Raw genomic sequence first — 13,264 nt, forward strand, 5'->3', positions numbered from 1 at the left:
AAGATAACTTTGCTGGATCCCCATCAAATTTGACAGAAAAGTCTCTCACTCCGCCTTCGGTTGGAGTGGAACCAGCAGGCGCTTGACTGGTTTGGCCCCAGGTTACAGTAGCTTTCCCTTTACGGGGTGGGGATACTGATGGCCGGGGTCTGCGGGGTGGAGATTCGTCCCGGAGCCGTCTCCGGCCCCGTTCCGCCGGCGGTCTAGGTGGGAGGATGGGGGATGGTTGCGGGAAGTCTCCAATCTCCCCTTTGGGGGAAAGGTTCTTAACAGGGTGGAAGGGAGCAGTTACAAAGCAGACTAGAAGAAGCCAATTATCTAGGTCCTTTCCAGGCAGGATTCAGGCATGGACCCAGAAATGGAAATGGCACTCGTCATGCCAGCACCTTTGTAGTGCTCCTCTCCTAGCCTTTCTGAAACTCTCAGCAACATCTGACACCATCAGCTATGGTATCCATCTGTGAGGGTTGGGAATTGGAGGCACTGTTTTGCAGTGGTTCTGCTACTTTCTTAGTGGGCAAACTCACTTCTGTAGGAGAAGAATCATTGGCTTGGTAGTCATTCACTTGTGAATGCCACAGGGCTAGGTCCTCTTTCCCATTACTTACTATCTACATGACGCTGCTGTGAGAAGTAATCGTCAGTTGAAGGGTACAGTATCAATAGTATGCTAATTATCCAGTCTACACTGCCACCCTGGGCCTTACCAGCAAAGCTGTAAAAGTCTTCTCCTAGAATTGGAAGCCTCTTAGATTCTGGATGGGATGGAACAGGCTGAAGATGAACCAAACAAAACAAACATATCATTTGTTTATTGAGGTGCCTTGTTGGCTCCAGTGTTGCTTCTCTTGGGGGAGCCACTACTTCTAAGGGAGCAGGTCTGCAATTGGGAGGTCCTCCAGGACTCACAGCTAGGATAACACCCTAACCCTATTATGGCCCTACTATCATAATAAATATAACATAATACAATATTCCTATAATAATATATAACTAATATTCAATAAAATAACAGTAAATTATGTTCAATTCCCAAAGGCCCTCCAGAATAATTAAACCTTACCTTCTTTGTGGAAAAGTATCAAGGTGGAGGCTAATCTAATATTTACAGGGAGGCTGTTTCACAATATTAGTTCTCTAACAGAAAAGCACCTGGCCTCCTTATTACCTTAAAATGTGGGGTTACTAGGAGTTTCTTCTGTGATGTTCATACTAAAGAAGCTACTTCTAGTTGGAGGAGGCAATCCTGAAAGTACCTTAGTACCAATCCATATACAGCAGGTCAATACTAGCACTCTGAATTGCACTTATACAGCTTTTCAGCAACCAATGCAGGGCCTTTTGCATGAGTATAATATGCTCCTGCACTTAACACCTGCAGCAATGAGACTGCCACATTCTGTACTAATCGTATTTTCTGGGTAGTCTTTAGAGGCTGCCCCATTTAGAATGATTTGTGGTATGTCTAGGACCATCTTTTTCAACCAGAATTTACCCACTCATATGCTCATCTTGGGAGAGTGTCTTGATTATGTTGATTTTATGTAAACCACTGTAAGTCTATATGGATTTGGTGACATAAAAATTGAATAAATTGAATAAATAAACTCTTGAATGCTGCTTCACACAATACATCAGTTGTATTAAAAACGAACATCTTTCAGTAGGACAACAAAAAAAGTAATTCAACTACACATACAGCTGGATTATTAACTAATATTTTCTTAATTTCATATTACATTTCACATGCAATATCAAAAGGAGTAGGAGAGGCACTTCCATAATCAAGTAAATAAATGTCCAGTTTGCTAATTGCACTAAGCTATTATTAGTTTTGGTTTAGCATGTTGGATGAACCTAGCCATACTAATTTATAAACCATCATTTATCACCTAGCAGTCTGTGGTTTATTCAGCAAATTATGACTAAGTAAGTTGTGGCTTAATGCAAGATGTTTAACCAGACACAATTAGCTTTTCTCAAATAGGCTGCACTTCCTTGGGAAAGCTTTTTCTAATGTAAATTGTAGAGAATTAGCATTTTTTTGTCACTCCACTTATTGATATTTTTTTCTTATCCTGTAGGTTGCAGGCAAACACAATAATGTCACTTTAAATTCTTGTATTTGCTGAAATATATACTTGCAATGTAACAGTGGAAATACACACGGATATGGAAATCTATCAAGGTCACAGTTCAATAAAGTACTATATGAATGCTAAGAAACCACAGCAGCCACCAGAGGCTTTTAGTATTGTAACTTCTCTAGCCAGCAAAGAAAAAAGTCATACTATATATTAAGCAGCTGTTTAAAACAGGAACCCCAAAATCTCTGAACAAGGTCTTACAAGAGATAAGGTAAACTTGGCATCAGTTTTCCACACCCTCATTATTTCCACACTGCATTGTTGTAATAATGTAATGCATTGTGCATCAGTCTACCTTTAAAGTCAATCTGGAAATTAAATTTGTCCAAAGAGAACTGTCAGCTGGCATCAGATCATCAAATGTTTTTTCTCACCCTACATCACCTGCACTGGTTGCCTATTTGCTTTTCTTCACTCAATCTCAAGTGCTGTGGGTGTCTCTTAAAGTTCTGAGTATCTTTGGCAGGATTATACTTGATGCTCTTCATATAAAAGTGTCCAAGCATTAAAGTCAGCATTGGAGTTGCAACTCCAGGCATGGAGGCCCAAGAAACACAAAGGCAGAATTCATTCCCAGAAGAGGTCCACTATACTTCTTATTGTTCTGTTTTTCACCAGTAGGTAGACATATGTTCAAAAATAATAAATAAGCACAGCAAAGAAAACAAAGAATCAATAAAAGTAAGCTGTAGCTTTCTTGATTTTTGTTAGTTGTCTTTGCTGTAATTATTTATTGTGGGCATCAATATTTTACCTGATTGTATGATTACAATAAATGTTTTATATACCTCATTATATTGTTTTTTTTAATCATAAAGTAGGTTCAAGAGCAATGGACAGCTGTTATAGTTACATAAGTTAAAGTTTTCAATTAAAGAGTTTTCACATTCCTCACCAAACCATGGTTTGGATTTTATCGTAGAGCCCCATTCAGTTTTATAAAATAACTAAACAACTTATGACCCATTGGGTCATCCTTTGTCAATATTTACTTACCTAAAGAGATAAACAGAACAGCGACGGGTGGGCAAAAAAGCAGCAGGAACAGGAGCGACTTCCGACTTCCTGCCGGTTTCCCATTTACTTTGCTTGCAGGAAGCTGGCAGAGAGTGTTGGAAATCATGATCATGTGACCATGGCAGCACTGCAGTGGCCACAAATTTGCAAATACAACTGGTCTGATACTTGAAATTTCAATTCCATGGGAGTAATGGAACCCAGATTTTGTACATATTCTTTAAGTTAGCACATTTGAGGTATCTTGATTCAAAAATTGCTGCCCTATGATGCACCATTTTGGCTAATTGAAGGTAACAAACAGACAAATGGACAGGAGAGTTTTAATAGTATATAGATGCATCTTTAAACATGGTAATTAATGAGCACTATAGATTATGAATTCTTTCAGGGGATTTTTTGTTTATGAGGGAATTATACAAATTTACAAAAAGACAACATTGCTCTTTCCCGCTTCTGTGTCCTTTTTACTTGTATATATTAAGGGGGCTGATGACTATTTAGTACAAAGGAATTATTAGTGTATGAATGTAGATTTAAAGGAAAGTAGTCATTAAATCAAGGATATTGCAACTCTAAAATTAACAATCATATTTATCACTCCTTGGGAGCCTATAATGTAATCCATAATACTCTCTCCAAGGACACCCCAGAAGATGTAGTCTCCAAGAATATTACTCTCCCAGGTACCGTTCAAGATTATCAATTCTAGGTTAGTAATCATCAATGTGACCATCCTGCAAAACTGACTCCACTGTCTCTGGAACTGCATATTAAAGGAGGACTTTAAGTCCTTCTTTAATATGCAATTAAGAATAGGATAGGAGTGATAAAGTTAAGAATAGGATTTAGAATAGGATAGGAGGATAATATTCATAAAGTATATGGCCATTTATACCAGTCCTGGCATTAAAGTCTCCAGCTAGCATCACCAAAGCCTTTAGTTCTGTTCTGTTAAAGATGTTACATACATTTCTAATTCATGCCATTTTTCTTTCACTTGTCTTTGAAATAGCTGGGGAAGGAAGTATATAATAATAGTAATTATTATTAAACAATAAAGTTTGAATTAAAGGCTTATATCTACAGCAAATAGGTACAAAATGTCAGTTTAGGCACTACTTATTGAATCTTGTTTGATACACATGTATATAGTCCTCCACTTGGCCTCCCCACTTCCTAGAACTGGTAGCTTCATGAGACTATTCAATATAATTATCAAACTCAACTATTTTCTACCAGTTGGGAGAAAAACAAGCAATAGGGTTGAATGTCATTAGGGGGAGTTCAGCTTGAGCTTTCTTGTCTCCTCATTAAACTGTGGCTCCTTCCAATCTATTTTTAGGGGTCACAGAAGAGGTGCTTAAGAGAACAATATCAACCACTAGACCTATTTCTCCCACTTTTCCTCCAAGAGCCCAAGTCAGCTTACATAGGGATCTCTATTTTATTTACCGAACAGGAACACTGTGAGGTAGGCTGGGTCAGGACAGGGTTATTGGTCCATAGTCATCCACTGAGTCTCAATGGCTAAAGGAGGATTTGAATCCGACTCTCCCTTGCCCTAATCCAGTTCCTTAAGATTATACTACATTGGCTTTATACAACAAAGTTGATTTAATATGTTGCCCAGATGCCCTTGGTGTCCATAAGGTTTGATGGGATTTGATGAAAGTGATGCATACCCATATAGAGATCTCTTATAAGACACATAGTAGACAAATATGTTAAGACGCTATATCAGACAGAGTCCCTACTTTGGGGAGGAGATGGGCGGTGATAAAACTCAATAATAAATAAATAAAATATAGAAACCACTAATTTTCAACAGGAAAAAACTGAGGAAAGGGAGACAAATTTAGAAAAATATTACTACCCGGAAACACTGCCTAATCAGTGTCATTTCCTGGATTTGAAGTGCTATCACAATCAGCAGTTTCTATTTATTTTTTATTATTTTTCATAGATTTCTTAAATTAGAGTTTTGTTTAAATTAAGATAAGTTTTATCATTCTTTTCTTGACTTGGTTTATATTCAAATACAGATTATTTTTTTTCACAGTTTAAGCACTGTATATATACGCTGTGTGCACAATTATTAGGCAAGTGAGTTTTTTGATCATATCATCATTTTTATGCATATTTTCCACCTCCAAGCTGTATAAACCTGAATGCTTATTGGATATAAGCATATCAGGTGATGTGTATTTGTGTAATGAGGGAGGGTGTGGCCTAAGGAGATCAACACCCTATATCAAGGTATGCATAATTATTAGGCAGCTTCTTTTCCTCAGGCAAAATGGGCCAAAAAAGATTTAACTGAAAAGTCAAAAATTGTAAAAAGTCTTTCAGAGGGATGCAGCACTCTTGAAATTGCTAAGATATTGGGGTGTGACCACAGAACCATCAAACGTTTTGTTGCAAATAGTCAACAGGGTCGCAAGAAACGGGGAGTGGGAGTGCCTTGACTGGGGTATTGTTTTCTGCTTGATCATTTGTCTGGAGTTAATCCCTGCTTACCTGGGTGTTGGTTGCTGGAGGGGATGTGTCTTTTTGTTTCCTTCTTAGCTTTTTTAACGTCTCTTTTGAATGGTGTATAAATGTGGTTTATCTCTATGTGTCTATTGATGGCTGATTTGTCTGAATGTCAAGCTTCCAGGAATTATTTAATTAAAGATTAAACAGATTTATAAGGCTGCCCAACTCACACACAGTGACTCCGGGTGGCTTACAGAATTAAAAACCATAAAAACACAATAGACACCCTAAATTCCTAGCATTTTTGGACATAGCTTGGTCCGCTACATTACACATTTACTGATAACTTTTTGAAATCCGGTTTCATCTGCAGAAAACAGAAATTTAACTTTGGTATTCCACAGATGAACTGAATTGCAAAATGTTATCAGTAAAATGTGTGTGTGTGTGTGTGTGTTGTTTGTAAGCCTTCCAGAGTCATATATATGAGATGGGCGGCTGTATAAATTTGAATAACAAATACTAAATAAATAAGAGGAATAAAATGGAATAGCCAGGTGAAATAGAGTGGCCAGCACACTTTAAGCCAAATTCTTCCTTCTTTGAATACTCAACATTATTGCTCCTTTTCTCCTAACCATAAAAAAAATTGTTACCTTGAATATTGCCTAAATTTGATAATGGACTTAAAGAGGATAAGTAAGTGCAAATTAAATCTAAAATAAGCAATTGGCTTTTCTGATTTGGGATTCCACCTGTTCTGGAAGAAGTTACGTTTGGCACAGAAAGATTTAGGATGCTTTGATCTTATGCTGTTCTAGGAGATAGCAATGAGGAGAGAAGGACTTGAACAATTACATGATGTGTGCCCATTCCTGGGCCGATCTGATTAGACAACAGTTACCTATACCCTGGTTACACTGTGACTATTGCCATCTACTCTCCTCAAAGAGTGCCTGAAAACTTTACAGCAAAATATGGCAGCTGAGGTGCTTATCTGTACCTAGTATAGTACTGATATCATACTGCATACTTATTAAATCTCACATGCTGGTTTAACCAATAAAACACCTTCCGGCCTGATTATCCAAGGAATTTACCATGTTTGTAGAAAAATTTGGAGGCTACAATCTGCCAGGGGAGCCCTTCTAAAGATGTTCCAGTTTGTAGAGGCCTACTTATGTTAATTACCAAAAGCAATACCCAGGCCTGCAACTAGGGTCTCTGTCACCCGGGGCAAACATGGATTCCACACCCATTTTGGCACCCCCCAGCACTCATTTTGGCACCCCCCAATGGAACCCGGGGCACATGCCCCACTTGCCCCCCCCCCCCAGTTGCAGCCCTGGCAGTACTAGTTACCTTATAGCTAACCTATGAAGACTATGCTGTAAAACTAAGTTACTTGACAAAAAAACCTACTTTAAAGTACATAAATGAAATGTAGATACATGTATTTATTCCAAATAGTTATAGAAAGTGTACCAACATGCTATTTTTAAACTGATTTTTCCTATGTATGCTTTTTAAAAAAATCTTAAAATGAACTTCCAGTAGCCTCTTTTACCATCAAAGAGAGAGAAAGAGAAAGGAACCTGAAATATAAGTATCTTTAAGATGTGGTCAGCATCTCTAGACTTTGATCCTCAAACCAATAATGTTGTGGCAAGCTTGGAAGAATTTGCTTGCCAAGCAAATGCGGAAGCCAGAGAAATTCCTTGCATGTATTTCCACACTTCACATCTCAGGGCAAAAGAAGCCCAGTGTTCACTTTTCCATTTACAAATATGCCATGACAGGCAACACTCATAATTTTGGGACTGATCTATCAGGCAGTTGTACCCAGACAGAGACTGCATGCTTCAAATGATATATGGAGAAAGCAGTTAAAAGCACAAATCATAAATAGCACAGAACAAATTATATAAAACCAGCATTCACTGGCAGTACCTTGTCACAAACCACTTAAGCAAATATAACCTTTCTTACTTGTAATCTAATTTCCACAATCATTCAGTGAAACTTTGTTAGTCAAGATCATCATAAAAACTGACCAGAATACAGTTCTTGTGGATAGTATCTTTATTATACATCCAAATTACCTCTCACAGTAGATTATAACACTACTGAGCATTAGTTCTAATCTGTTTTTATATCTTGCTTTTAAATTGCTCCAATCTATTACCTGATCGTCTTTTGTGATGGATTAAAAATTTTTCCTCAAATAATCAAAACCACCTACAGGTGTTTAAAACTAAAACCTCATTTCTTGGCATAACAGCGCACAATTATCGGTATATATTATGTATAAATCAGCACTATAATGGAGGCAAGGAAGACATACAGGGACGTATTCCAAAAAAAGAAAAAATGTTATCCTCACATAAATAGGGCCACTTACATATACAATTATTAACTGCTGGCTGGCAAGTGTATACAGTATTTTTTTCTCCTCCATCCTGTAGTGGAGTTTGATCTCAAACAATTATGAAACATAAATATGTATGTTCAAGCCATAACTGGGCAGAACCCTAACACCTATATTTATTGAGGAAGAAGTTCGAGAGAGCACAGCAGGACTTCTGACTTAGCAAGTCAGCTAACTCGTTTAACCCCCCTTCCTCTCTTTTTAGGCAACCTCCTCTTCTCGATCCCTTCTCTCAAGCGTCTCCCCACCCCCGGAACGCTGCGATAGATCTGGCACTCAAAAGCCCTCGTCTGATACCTGCGAAAGCGACGCCAGTCCATAAACAACCATCCTTCGCACCCCTCGGCGCACCGCCTCCCCAAACCATCTGCTCGGCTCCACTCCCCGCCTCCTCAGGCGCCGGAACCGGTGCCCCCAACTCAGCTCGTCGCGCACACGCGCGCACTCGCAGAGGCACTCCCGCACCCCGACGTACCTGTGGGGCAGAATTAAGGCGCGCAGGTGCGGGAAAGGGGAGGAGAATCCCCCCAGACTGGAGGCTCCAGGCCCGAGCGCCGAGGGGGTCCAGGTTCTCGACTTTCACCGGAGACGCTCCTGGCCTGTTCCGGGTGAGGCGGGAGGATGGCGTGAAGGGGGAGGCGGCAGCAGGCCCAACGGCCCCTCGCCCCACGGGAAAGCGAAAGCTGCAGGTTGTGGGGGGCGGAGGCAGAGGAGAGGGGCGGCCGAAGGACCCAGGCACTCCCGCGGGCGAGGGGCAGGGGGAAGGACACCGCGGGCGCCCCCCACCCCGCGGCTGTCACCTTATCCAGCCAGACCTCTCTTTCTCCCTGCCCCCCAGCTTTTCCCCTCAAGAGCTCCGCCTCCCTCACGCACAACCCGTGACACCGGACCCGGCGGCGACGTCAACGTTTCCACGCAAGCGCGCGCCTATCCCCTCCCCTGTTCCGACGCCACGGCTTAAAAACAGTGTTTTCACGAAAGAGGAAGGAACAGCGCGAGGCGAGAATGGGAAGCCCGAGGCCCTTCAGAGCGCCTTGAACTACGACTCCCAGCAGGACCCGTGAAAGAGCAAGGAATGCTGGAAGTTGTGGTTTAATACCTTGAAGAACGTAGATGTCCAACTCTTCGGCTAGGAGAATGCATGGCCTTAATATACATGGAATATTGTGCATGCATAATATATAAATGCATATTATATTATGAAATATGTAATGTATAAATTATATGACATAATAAAGCATCCTGCAGACACGGTCTTCTCTGAGCGCGAGCGGCGGTGGTGTGCTTTCTACCGTCTCTAATAAAAGCATTTTACCGTATACTTTGCGTCTTAAAGTAACGCACCGATATAGACCTTCCGGGTTCCTCTAGATGGGAGCGCTACACAGACCGCTCTTGGAGTAATCCCCCTTGAGCTCAAGTAATTTTCTGAACAAACGCCTGATTGCGCACCTTCAGTCTATGAATCTTTATTTGCTTTTCGAGTCAAAATAATATGAAACATGCTTGTGAGTAATTTAAAACGTCTTTTTTCTTCTAAGAAGAGAGGCCATGGAAACAATTTTAAAAACCAATCGTTTTAGCATAGCTAGCTTTGGTCAATGTTCCCAGCGAAATGCCACCTTGACGTCGGAAATGGGCTCAGACGATGACATGGTCAAGATCATGAAGGCTGAGGATATTTCTGTGACAACAGAGATCAGGGTAATGAAAGCAATAGTCTTTCTAGTAGTGATGTCTTCCAATTATTAAAAACGGTTTAAGGGTATTATGGTCTGCAAGCAGAACTATACAGTCGGCCCTGGACTAAATACTCACTGCTCCTTGGAGACAGCAGCAAACAGAACATCACATATTTCAGACATGAGATGTAAACAGGATGAAATGGAACAAAACTATGCTTGGCAAGGAAGGATAGCAATATCAGGGATAGCTTTGACGGTGTGGTCAGTGAGCTAGCGCCAGACATCCTGAAGAGTGAGGTTGAATGGGCCTTAAGAAGCATTGCTAATAACAAGGCAGCAGGAGATGACGGCATCCCAGCGGAACTGTTCAAAATCTTGCAAGATGATGCTGTCAAGGTAATGCATGCTATATGCCAGCAAATTTGGAAAACACAAGAATGGCCATCAGATTGGAAAAAAATCAACTTATATCCCCATACCAAAAAAGGGGAACACTAAAGAATGTTCAGACTATCGAACAGCGGCACTCATTTCACATGCCAGTAAGGTAATGCTCAAGATCCTGCAAGGTAGACTTCAGCAGTTCATGGAGCGAGAATTGCCAGATGTACAAGCTGGGTTTAGAAAAGGCAGAGGAACTAGAGACCAAATTGCCAATATCCGCTGGATAATGGAAAAAGCCAGGGAGTTTCAGGAAAACATCTATTTCTGTTTTGTTGACTATTCTAAAGCCTTTGACTGTGTGGACCATAACAAATTGTGGCAAGTTCTTAGCGGTATGGGGATACCAGGTCATCTTGTCTGCCTCCTGAAGAATCTGTATAATGACCAAGTAGCAACAGTGAGAACAGACCACGGAGCAACGGACTGGTTTAAGATTGGGAAAGGAGTACGGCAGGGCTGTATACTCTCACCCTACCTATTCAACTTGTATGCAGAACACATCATGTGACAAGCTGGGCTTGAGGAATCCAAGGCTGGAGTTAAAATCGCTGGAAGAAACATTAACAATCTCAGATATGCAGATGATACCACTTTGATGGCTGAAAGCGAAGAGGAACTGAGGAGCCTTATGATGAAGGTGAAAGAAGAAAGTGCAAAAGCTGGCTTGCAGCGAAACCTCAAAAAAACCAAGATTATGGCAACCAGCTTGATTGATAACTGGCAAATAGAGGGAGAAAATGTAGAAGCAGTGAAAGACTTTGTATTTCTAGGTGCGAAGATGACTGCAGATGCTGACTGCAGTCAGGAAATCAGAAGACGCTTAATCCTTGGGAGAAGAACAATGACAAATCTCGATAAAATAGTTAAGAGCAGAGACATCACGCTGACAACAAAGGTCCGCATAGTTAAAGCAATGGTATTCTCAGTAGTAACATATGGCTGCGAGAGCTGGACCATAAGGAAGGCTGAGCGAAGGAAGATAGATGCTTTTGAACTGTGGTGTTGGAGGAAAATTCTGAGAGTGCCTTGGACTGCAAGAAGATCAAACCAGTCCATCCTCCAGGAAATAAAGCCAGACTGCTCACTTGAGGGAATGATATTAAAGGCAAAACTGAAATACTTTGGCCACATAATAGGAAGACAGGACACCCTGGAGAAGATGCTGATGCTAGGGAGAGTGGAGGGCAAAAGGAAGAGGGGCCGACCAAGGGCAAGGTGGATGGATGATATTCTAGAGGTGACAGACTCGTCCCTGGGGGAGCTGGGGGTGCTGACGACCAACAGGAAGCTCTGGCGTGGGCTGGTCCATGAAGTCACGAAGAGTCGGAAGCGACTAAACAAATAAACAACAACAAACTGCTGATTATGGTCCTTGTGTAAACAGCCTTTACACAAGAGGATGGCCCAACACAAGAGGAGCAACACCACAGGACCAGAATATAAAATCAATGATTTTAAAAATGATCCATACTGTATAAAGCGTTATTATTTTTGCATACTACTGAACCAGGAAGCTCTGGCGTGGGCTGGTCCATGAAGTCACGAAGAGTAAGAAGTGACTGAACGAATAAACAACAAATGCTTGGCAAGCCTGAGGGAACTAGAAGAAAACAGATAGTGGATGGAAAGGATTAAGACCACAGAAGCGCCCTTGGAAGTCAAGATAGGTAGCATTTATCCATGCCGTTGTCAAAAGTTGAACCGATTCAGTGCTGCTTATCTCTCACACCTGCTTCCAGAAAGGCAGCCATTTTAAGCTTTTGCAACCAGCACAAGAGTCTTGTGACATCTTAAAGACTAACATAGATGATTGTCCTGGATTTCTTGAGATTTAGTCCAACATTCCATATTTTTTTCAGTGAAAGGATAGCAGCAAATATACAAGTCCAAAATTTTTCAAATTGTAATTTTACCTATATACTATGAAAATTCTTGTGTCCGTTTGATACTTTGTAACCTTTAACTGGATGAAACAGTGCATCATAGGCCAACAAATTTTGAATTAAGGTACCTCAAATGGGCTAAATTACAAAGTGCATTCAAAATCCAGGACTGATTATTCCCATGGAATAGAAATTTGGAAAATTTTATAAAACATGTCATAAAAATTATCATAAAACATTCTATGACATAATACAAAATGCCGTAAAACATTTCCTTGGTCAACTCCTGATGTTTGATTGTGCTATACAGGTCAACATCGGCTACTTTCAACATTGACTACTTTACTCTCCCTGAATTTTTAAGAACTTTTCCAGTACATTAGAAGGTCTTTCATTGTTGAAGGCGTTGAAGAATCTGGCAAGGAAATATCTCTGAAATGGGTCACAGGTTGTCTAGTCTCTTATGGAAATCTTAGCTTTTAACAAGTACAAGCATATTTTTGAATGTAATGCTACAGTGCACAAAATGTCACATAGGCATCCATTCCTAATTACAATAATGCCAAAATGACAAGTGTTATGATATTATGCTGCAGGTTCTAGCCCTACCAAATACCTATGCTTCTTCATACAACTGAGATTCCAGATGCAATATTTGAGGAAGGGTTATTTGAGGGACTGCCTCATCCCAACTACATCTACCAGTCCCAGCAGATCCAGCAGAAGAAGGGGCATACTCCGGGTCCCATCAGCCAGGGAATGTCATCTGTCGGGGCCAAGGAAGACAGCCTTTTCTGCCATGGCATCCACCCTGTGGATCTTCTCCAAAGAAATTAAGATTCACTCAGACCTTGTTGGTCTTCCAAAAGACCCTAGAAACATGGCTTTGTCAGCAGGCATAGGGCCCTGGGAATGTGGTGGAGTTGACACAATGGCTGTATTGAATGCTATTGGTGGGTGTGATTAACTTGGCTGTGAATTGTATGAATTTTTACGACTTTTAAATATTCTTTTCTATGTCTTTTATTGTTTTAAATTGTTGTATTGTTTGGTTGTTTTTACATATATATGAGATGGGTGGCTATATTAATTAGAATAATTAATAGATAAGAAATTGAATCAGTTTGACATGAGGGGCATTTTTCATGAGGAATGTATGTAGACTTTTAATTTCAAGTCCAT

At 40.6% G+C, this 13,264-nt stretch overlaps 1 protein-coding gene across 1 annotated transcript in view; it reads right to left on the reverse strand.

The window, feature by feature from the left end:
• The window catches only part of MAP3K2 (mitogen-activated protein kinase kinase kinase 2), a 56,659-nt gene extending 47,733 nt beyond the window's left edge, over positions 1-8,926 (reverse strand). The window contains exon 1 of the mRNA XM_063288831.1: positions 8,546-8,926. The gene's annotated coding sequence lies outside the window, so the exon portion shown is untranslated. The remainder of the gene's footprint in view (positions 1-8,545) is intronic.
• Between the last annotated feature and the right edge of the window lie 4,338 nt (positions 8,927-13,264).

The sequence above is a fragment of the Candoia aspera genome, chromosome 1 (genome assembly GCF_035149785.1).
Source record: "Candoia aspera isolate rCanAsp1 chromosome 1, rCanAsp1.hap2, whole genome shotgun sequence".
Classification (NCBI taxonomy): domain Eukaryota; kingdom Metazoa; phylum Chordata; class Lepidosauria; order Squamata; family Boidae; genus Candoia; species Candoia aspera.